Source organism: Hyaena hyaena, unplaced genomic scaffold, assembly GCF_003009895.1.
Source record: "Hyaena hyaena isolate Hyena2069 unplaced genomic scaffold, ASM300989v1 scaffold_704, whole genome shotgun sequence".
Classification (NCBI taxonomy): Eukaryota; Metazoa; Chordata; class Mammalia; order Carnivora; family Hyaenidae; genus Hyaena; species Hyaena hyaena.
In genome coordinates this window covers 146,241-156,212 of record NW_024081336.1, presented here as the reverse complement: position 1 = coordinate 156,212, position 9,972 = coordinate 146,241, and the positions used below count along the sequence as shown (strand labels likewise).

At 41.0% G+C, this 9,972-nt stretch overlaps 1 long non-coding RNA gene across 1 annotated transcript; it reads right to left on the bottom strand.

Moving 5' to 3' along the window:
* Window positions 1–978: 978 nt before the first annotated feature.
* On the bottom strand, window positions 979–8,650 carry LOC120220532. The gene is made up of 2 exons (XR_005525602.1): window positions 8,220–8,650; window positions 979–1,221 (listed from the first exon to the last, which is right to left on the bottom strand). It is a non-coding gene; the product is annotated as an uncharacterized LOC120220532 (long non-coding RNA).
* Window positions 8,651–9,972: the final 1,322 nt, after the last annotated feature.

Below are 9,972 nucleotides of genomic sequence, written 5' to 3'. Positions count from 1 at the left end.
CTTGAGGCTGGGAGCTCTGGGTTTGGATGGTTGATTTTGACAGATTCCCTTTAGACGAGGGATTGGGAGGGAGGGCTACTCTCTATCGCCCCCTGGTGGAGGCGTCCGCCACTGCCGGGGTTATGCAAGCGACCCGCCACTGGGGAACAAATGCCACCTTTCCGCGCTGGGAACGGTCTTGCACTAGCGTCCTCGGTGCTGGGACACAGAGCCGGCCTCAGGCCCCAGGTCCGACCTGCCGCTCGGTTTTGTCCGATCCTCTTGGTGCTGGGTCAGGTCGTTTGGCACCGAGATCTGGAAGCATGCGTGTGATTCGGCTGGGGCATGCGACAGCAGTGCGGCCGCAGCACGACGGAAGGGACGTCGTGGGCACAGCTCTGTCCGCCTCCAGCGCTGCAACCAGCCTGGGTGTGCGCGCTCCGGGCCTGCGGGCGCCGGATCCTGGAGTCTCCCCGCTGACCGCACGTCCGAAGGTGGCTGACTCCCGCGTCTCTGGAACGTGCGGCGGGGGGTCTGGGGGCTTAGGTATAACTGCCTTTCGCTAAAGTCCCAAAAAGGGAGAGGAACGAGTTGGCGCCTTTTCCTTTCACCCCTGTTTGAACGGGGATGGAAAACGATGCACAAACTAGGGTTCCTTCCTGGACTCTGGAAGTGGGTGCTGCAGAGCAGGCGGGGGCGCGGCCCCCCAGGTTGTCCTCCGGGGTGCAATACCGGCCTGACCACCCAGGCGCCAGCCTCCCTCAAGTCCCTGAGCCCCAGGCTTTCTGCTCACACCCGTGGCAACAGCCGGCAGCCCAGACGTGCGGGTCGACGTCAGGGTCCAACCACGGGTCTTCTGCCTCCTCCCCTTCCTGCTAGTGGAGCAGGCAGAGAGACCCTCACCCCAAACCCAACCTAGCCATCTAGCTCTGGCGGGGGGGGGGGGGGGGGAGGGAGGGGGGGCAGTGTGGAGAGAAGGCCTTTTTTTTTTTTAAATTATTAATTCAAAACCTATTTATTTCCATGCACAACTCTGTCAAATGGAGAAGATTAAGAGGAAAACGGAAATAGAGGAATGGGAGAGTCAAGGGTGGTGACAGTTTCTCATTGGCCGAGTTGTGGTATTTTCTTATTGGTTGAGCTTGTCTCTGGGCAAGCAGAAAAATTGCCTCCCACCTTGCTGGAGTAGTAAAGTAGGCTTCTTCTCTTGGGAATACAGGGCATATCTCCTTCTGTTGGGGTCTGCAATGGACAAGGGATAGGGCGTAAGGGCTTCCCCTTCTGGGCGCTTAGTCAGCATTTTGAAAGAAATTTCCTTTAAGTTTACGTTGGAGGGGGCTGGTGAGAAGTTACTCAGCAGGGTAGGGACTTGAACAGCAGGAGGACAGGAAGGATGTGTGCAGCAGAAGGTGATCCAAGCAAAGAGAAGTAGGCTGGGGGAGGATGGCCTAGGCAGAGGGGTGGCCCGAAGCAAGGTGTGTTTGGGTGACCGGAGGAGATGAGTCAGAGCGTTTCTTGGAAGTGTAGTGCAGACCCAGGTTCCTACTCTTTTCATTCTGCTGCAGCCTTTTTTCTTTTAGTAAACATTTTGCTGTTTATTTCTTTTTCTTAATAACTGTATTCTCTGTCCAATCAACAGTAACTTTGCATCAAATAATAATTACCTACACTTTTATTTATAGATTTTTAAAAAGTCTGGTGCACCTGGAGGGCTCAGTCGGTTAAGCATCCGACTTCGGCTTAGTTCATGATCTCACAGTTGGTGGGTTGGTGGGTTGGTGGGTTCGAGCCACATGTTGGGCTCTGTACTGACAGTCAGCTCAGAGATTGGAGCCTGCTTCAGATTCTGTGTCTCCCTCTCCCTCTGACCCTCCCCTGCTCACTCTCTCTCTCACACACACACTCTCTGTCTCACACACTCTCTCTCTCTCAGAAATAACTAAAACATTAAAAGTTTATTTTAAAGTCAAATGGATTATTTCTATAGTCTGCATTATTAATTCTTGATAAAGAAGATAAATGTAGCAAGTGGTTCATCCTAAGTAAAGCATTCTTCAATATTCTCCTTGGTAACTGGCTCTGTTTTGGCATTTTTTTCCTCAATATTTCCCCTCAATATTCCATTTATTTATCTTTAAAAAAATTTTTTAAAGATATTATTTATTTCTGAGAGAGAGAGAGAGAGACAGCATGAGCAGGGGAGGGTCAGAGAGAGAGAGGGAGTCACAGAATCTGGAACAGCCTCCAGGCTCTGAGCTGGCAGTCAGCACACAGCCCGATGCAGGGCTCGAGATCAGTGAGATCATGATCTGAGCCGAAGTCGGACGCTTAACTGACTGAGCCACCCAGGCATGCCTCCATTTGTTTATCTATATCTATCTATATCTATATATGTATCTATATCTATATCTATCTATATTATTTGAGAGAGAGAGAGAGCTGATGCGGGGCTCGATCCCATGACCTGAGCTGAAATCAAGAATAGAACGCTCAACCAACTGAGCCACCCAGGCACCCCATCAATATTTCTTTTAGTAATAAAGTAATGCTGTGTGGAGATACAAGATAGAGGAGATCACTGCTTTGGGATAGCTTTTGATCAGTTTGTTGAGATTTACACAAACGGGTTAAATTGTAAAGCAACATATATGCATATGATACAGGATATAGACTGAAAGGTATAAATGGCAAGGGAATGTAAAATAAAAGAGTAATCAAAGAAAAATGGATTTCTGGATGCCAAACTAAGTTCCATATATTGCTTTCTTTTCTGTGACATGCATATTGGGTTTAACAGTTTGGCGCATTGGAGGCAGTTTGTATCAATGAAAGTTTTAGAATGGAGTTTCCTCCCTGCATTAGATCAATAAAATCAATAGCCTGACTTAGAGCTTAGCTGTTTTAAGTTACACAGTGGTAGAGTAGACATGCAGGTTGTTTTGTTTTGTTTTGGTCATTCTTGAGGCAGAAACAGACCGGCTGGAGCAAGGGCTCAAGTACACCAGTCAATAATGTGGCTGACAGGTACCTTGTCCTTGAAGGTCAGAATTTCCTGCGACACATTGAGTTACTCTTACAGGGCATCTGTCCCCATGTCCTCCCAACCAGCCATCGGTGTCAGTGAATCCACAGACTGTAATGTTGACCATACTTCTGAAAGATATGCTACTTCAAATCATAAGACATTGTGCATTTTATTCTTTATTTGCTTCAAGAAATTTTTGAGGAAATTACAAGGAATTCTATCAATTAATATGCTATTTCCATCACTGAGAAACATTTCTGTTGAATAGATTAGTGGTTCTCAAAGTGTGGTCCCTGGACAAGGTGCATCAACATTGTCTAAGAACTTGTGACACAAGCCAGTTCTCAGACACCACCCCAGACCTCTTGAGCCAAAAATTCTGGAGGAGCGGCAACAGAATGGTCCTGCTCTGAGCAGCCCCTGCAGCCACATATGGTATGGGAACAGTTCATGTCTCCAAAGAAGGGTTGTGAGGGTGGAGCAGACAAATACGCAGATTATTCTGCTAACAAATGATTTGGCTACTCATACAGTTTTTCTCCTCCTCCTCCTCATTTTTCTTCTTCTTTTTCTTCTTTAAAAATTTTTTTTAATATTTATTTACTTTTGAGAGAGAGAAAGGGAGAGTGGGGGAGGTGCAGAGAGAGAGAGAGAGAGAGAGAGACATGGAATCTGAAGCAGGCTCCAGGTTCTGAGCTGTCAGTGCAGAGCCCGACACGGGGCTCGAACCCACAAACTGTGAGATCATGACCTGAGCTGAAGTCGGATGCTTAACCAACTGAGCTGCAGGCACCCCTCCTTTTTCTTCTTCTTTAGCAGGCTGCCATGGTTTTAAAAACACAAGGATCAGGTAATACTTAAAAGATTGTTTTCTCTTTACAAGTGTTTATTTCCTAAATAGAATTGTTGCAATGTGCAGAGTATCTAGAAAAATAGCATCCATGTCAATGTAAAAAAAATCACATAATGATTATTACTAATATTGTTATTAATTAAAATTAAATCATTACAAAAAGGAACATATGACTCAACTAGCTTCTTCACACTTTGGGGCTGATGGAATAAGGTAAGCGAATGTAGAAACAAAAGCAAATGTTCTTGTGTTATGGGGAAAGATTATTGTTAGACATACTAAAAAAAAAACTAAAAAACTAAAAAACTAAAAACTAAAAAAAAAAGCAATTCCTAAGATTATTAATGGAGAAGAAAGAAGCTGCTCAGCAGGCATATATTGAAAACAATAACAATCTCAACATGAGTCTCAAAGGCATATAATTAGCTTAGGGAAAAAAATTGTTTAGACCAGTAGTTCTCAACTCTGGCTGTATATTAAAATCATCCTTTAAAGCACAAAAGCCCCCATGACCATTTCCAGAAGCTTAGTAGTGGAGCCCAGTGGGTCTGCTGTATCTCACAACTCCATGGGATTCCATTCACATCATAATTATATGCATGGTGCCCCTTGAAGTTGTTCAGTGCACAGCCTGTGCAGCTAGAAGCAGTGGCCTGACCATCATTGTTGTTGTTGTTGTTGTTTTTTTTAAAGATCTCCAGTGTTTCTGTTTTTTTAAAATGCTTACCCAGACTTGTAATCACTGAGTGAGACTGTCCCTTGTCTCTTATTCATACACCTAGCTTTGGAGTGCCTTTCTGTGATTACTTGTCCAAGTTCTCTTTGTGAAACATGACCTCACTGGTCTAAAAAATGTGATGGGTGAATTGGGAGTATTGAACACACAGAATCATTTGCTTCAGTCTATAAATGTGATGGATGACTGGGAGCACTGCATCTAATTCCAGGGCAAAGGTAGGAAGACCTATATTTGGGTCATGTCTGTTAACATTGAAAAACACAAACCTGTCAATCACAAATGACTCATTTCGATTTATCTACAGTAATAGCATATGGTAGAAAAATTCATTAGCAAGTAATTACCCTCTGTCTGTGCAGTACAATGCTTATTGCCCAATCATCTCCCTGATTTTCTTTCTTTCTTTCTTTTCCTTTCTTTCTTCCTTCCTTCCGTTTTTTTTTTTTAATTTGGTAAGGCTAGGGCACGAACATTAATTTTAAAAAGCAAGAAAATATGAAAAACAAATCAGGTTATTCATAACCAAAAATTTTAAAGAGAGGTTTATGGGGTTTTTTAATTTTATTTGTTGAGGTACCTCTTCTATATTATGTCTTAGAAATAAACGATGAAGAGGGGCATCTGGATGGCTCAGTCTGTTTGGTGCCCTACTCTTGGTTTCTCCTCAGGTCATGATCTCATGGTACATGGGATGGAGCGCCGTGTCAGATTTGCACTGACAGTGCAGAGCCTGCTTGGGATTCTCTCTCTCGTTCTCTCTCTGCCCCTCTCCTGCTCATACTCTCTTGCTCTCTCTCTATTTCTCTCTCTCTCTTTCAAAATAAGTAAACATAAAAGAAATGATGAAGAGATGTGAAAATCAAATTTGGAGTAAATTGTCAGTTTAGGAAATAAGCCCTGAGTTGGTGATACTGAAAACTATTCTAAAAAAATACATGTTTGTGTAACATGTTTTTAGGCAAATATTTATTTTAGATTTCATATATTTAACTTCAGAACAAATTGTGTATTCTATTCTATTTTATACTTTATTATTTTATTTTATTTTATTTTATATATTAAGTAAGCTAAGCATACAGCTATTCCCACATGCTTCTTTTTGTTTGTGTAACTTGTGAACTTCCTATAAAATGTGCCAGTTGCTGACACTTGTTTTTTTTTCCAAATAAGATTGATTGATTGATGCTGCCTTATATGTTTATATATGAATCCTTAATATGTTCTTTAAAGGGGCAACTGTTGGGGTGCCTGGGTGGCTCAGGTGGTGGAGCGACCGACTCTTAATTTCAACTCAGGTCATGATCTCATGGTTCATGAGATTGAGCCCAGCGTGGGACTCCCTGCTGACAATGACAGAGCCTGCTTGGGATTCTCTCTCTCCCTCTCTCTACCCCTCTCCCACTCATGTGTGCACGCTCTCTCTCTCTCTCTCAAAATTAATACACGTTAAAAAAAAATTAAAAGCCAGCTGTAAAATTTGGAAAGCTCACCATTTGCTCAAACTTCTATCCTAAGAGGTACAAATGAAGATATGCATATTAATTAACTCAAAAGACAGTAATCCTGCCTACCATGATACTATTCTATGTGTATTGTGTCAGATTGGCTGAATTTGCAGCTGGACTGAGACAATGCTGTGCTTAACTGCAGGAATGTCTGGAAGACTGGCATGGATCCCTGGGCAAGATAAGAATAAAATATATAGTTAATGATTTATAATGTGCTGTTTAATGTTCAAAAAAGCCCTGGAGGCAGCATGGCTGGCTTCTCTGCTGCTGACGGATGTATGAATTGATGGTTTACACCTAGTGTAATCATTGAACAGCCTAGGGTGGCCGGGTGACCAGTAAGATATAAAAGACCCCAGTGTAAACTTGCACTTAAGTCCCCCTGAAATCAAGACATGTTTGGTATTTACTGACAACGGGCCCCTGTGTGCTGGTCTGCAAGTCTGAGCCTCTCTGACTCCTTGGGCGTTGTTTCCCTCATGTACCATACCCTTTAGTTTTCTGGAAACTTCACATGAATAGTCTGTGGAGTCTTGTGAGTCCTTTCAATATTTGACCCTGCGTAATTGTTGTAGAGGCTGTTTTCACTTTGCTCCACTCATTAGGCTATCATGAATGCGTAAATAAAAAATGTACCTAAATATAAATTATAATCCGGCATACTTGTACACAACACTGTTCTTGATTTGAATGAATGGTTTTAAATCTACATTTAACTCTTTATATACTGCTTGCTTCTTTTGTTGTTTTTACACTTACGTCTTTGTCAAAAGCAGTTAACCATATTTGGACTACAAGATGTCTGCTTTCTGTGACAAAAGATGGTTCCTATCACAGAGTTTGTTCAGATGATTTGCATATTATAATGGCTTGAGCATATTGGTCAAATTCTAGTCCACTTGTCTAGCATTTAAATCAACCCTAAGTAGGTTCTTGATACTAAAAGTGCCTTTTCATATTATAAAAAAATAAATTGAGATAAGGCAGGGGTTTTTTCTTTTAATTTTGGTAATGTTGTTAAAATGAAATTGGCTTTAATCTGTTATCAAAGGGAAGCAGTTTGTGTTAATGTTACCTTTTAACTTGTGCATTTGCCTCTATTGGGTTCTAAAATGTTACTAATTGATCATTAATTTTCAGGGCTATGTATCTAATTAGTGATAAGAAATATTTTTAATATTCTCAGAAATATATTTTAACCTTTCTTTCCAACATAGTTGTTTCCACTTTTTCTTTAAATTTCGTTTTTATTTAATGGAAGAACATACTTCTTTTTCTACTTAATGTATTCATATGCTATTAAACACATTTTAAATGCACTATAATTTGTGCCTTTTTAAACTTTGTCCCTAATAATGGAAAAAAACTATATAAATAGGTGTTATAAGTAATAGCACGTTTTGAAGCAAGGTGTTCAATTCCCCCACCTATTTAAAATATAATTTTGTAAATTCTAAAATATTTTTTTATCTAGACTGAGCATTTGGAAATATGCAATTTTTGTCTGAAATATTTGTTTGACCATAAAATGATATTATGACTTAAATAAGTATGTCAGAGTGATATCTCTGTTTTTGTTTTATTTCTGGCTGTATGATCATGGTTAGATATCCCTAAGATGTTGTTTTACTTGTGAATGTTATAAGGAAAGGCAAATGTTCTTATTTAGCAATTCATGGGTGTTCCTCCATGCCTATTTAATATATTCAAATATTTCTGAAAAGTTTGAATTAACCAAATTACACTTTAAATGTATCTACAGAAGCCCATTGTTCAAAGGAACCATTTGTTAATGATAATAACAATTTTGTATGACTACGATGTTATTTGTACCGTAAATCTTTATTCTCAACCTTATTTGCTAATATATAATAAGATCTTTCATTAATTTGGAGTACATCTATTAACTTTTTTGTTTATTTATTTTTGAGGAGGGGAGGGGCAGAGACAGAGGGAGACAGAGAATCAGAAGCAGGCTCTGGCTGACAGCAGAGAGCCTGATGCGGGGCCCGAACTCCGGAACCGTGAGATCATGACCTGAGCAGGAGTCGAACACTTGACCAACTGAGCCACCCAGGTGCCCACATCTATTCCTTTTGAAGTCACCATACATACCTTGGTCTATATTCTTCAAAATGTATTGCTGTGGTGAGAAGACTTCTGTATGTTAGAGACGATTCTGTAGGGCTGAAATGGAGAGGGGCGGAGCTCCAACAGGCTGCAAAAGAGAGAAAATGATTCCATTGCTGCTTCCTTAGTAAAGCCCCTCAGGGAAATATTTAATTGCTAATGATAGCAATCCAGCATGTACTAGCCTGAGCAAAACATGGATTCTTGTTTCCTTTAAGAAGCCGGCTCACAGAAAGGAAAGAGAGCTCACCGGAACCAGGACAATGGCCTGGACCTCAGCAATGCTAAGTGACAACCGAAATGTTACTCTCATTATTGCTCTCCTTTTCTTTCTGTTTGCAGGCTTCATCTTCTTGGACTTCTCCACATGGCCAGGATCATGAGCCAGAAGGACAGCCTCATTTCAGCCAGTTCCTGCCGACCAATCCTGGGTAAGGCTAGTGACTGATCCAGCTGCCATATGATTGGGCCTTAGGATTGCTCTGTGTGGTGACATGGACCCATGTCATAATAACGTTGGCTGTCTCCATCAGACATGACAGAGGAAAACTTATTACCAGAGAAAAGGGTAGCTATTCCTGGAAGAAGGTAGAAAGTGATTCTATGCACAGAAAGCTATCACGTGACAACTTTTACATTGGATTCAATCTGGATGCAATGTGGAAAATAATTCCAAATTAACTTAATTCCCTTACTGATAGGGTTAACCAGGACTGGCTCAGATGAGTCTTTATTTCATCAGATTATTTAGGAAAGTCCCACAATATCATCCTGAATACACTATGTACGAGTGACAACACTTTTTGATAAATTGTTATTTTGAATAATCTGATGTCAATCTGTAGTGAGGTTTCTAGTAGAATCTTTGTGCCGTGAAACATTACTTTTGTAAGTGTTTTCAAAGAAGAGAATAATTCAACAAGTTTTAACTAAAAAAAAACCTTTATGAGCAGGCACTATTCTAGGCTCTGCCAATACAAAGAATATTAGACAAAGTCCCTCCCTCAAGAAGCTTATCGACTGTTAGGGAAGACAAATACATAAACTAGTAATTAACTTAAGAGAATATGATTTTAAATATTTATTAGCCTGAGTTGAGGGAATGCAGAAAGGAATTCCCAGAGATGGTAACACCTGAGCTGAGTCTTGAAGCGGTCAGTTTGGAGGGAAAAGAGAAAGACTTTCGAAGCAGAAGCATTACATAAGCAATGAAGTGGGAATAGTATACATTCAGGCATTGGCAAGTAGTCCTGTACACTCAAATATCTATTAAAACTTGAAGTGAAATATAAATATATAAATTAAAACAAATTCTGTATTGGAGTAAGGATCTGTTTGGGGCAGTGAAGAGAGATGTAGCTGATGGGTAGTGACTAGATCTTTAAGGCTGTGTGAGACTCAGACAAGCCCACTCATGTTAGTCAGTGTAGCAGAGTGTGTTCAGGAAACTATTTGGATGATTTCCAGTTAAAGAAAGTAGAGTAAAGGCATCTCTATGTTGCTTCAGTAACTGAACTCAGTTATAAGCTGTAAAGAAGGGCTTCCCAACACAGCTGCATTGAGGGAGGAGGCTGAGAGTAAAAAACGTACCTTGGCAGACATCAAGAGCAGTATTCATAACCTCTGGGAATATTTCAAGAATACTTCCTTTGAAATAGGTAGATGCTGGGGTGTGGAACGACTGTGAGAATATCCTTGCACTCCACTTGGCACTTCCATGGACTGGCTGATGAGGCAG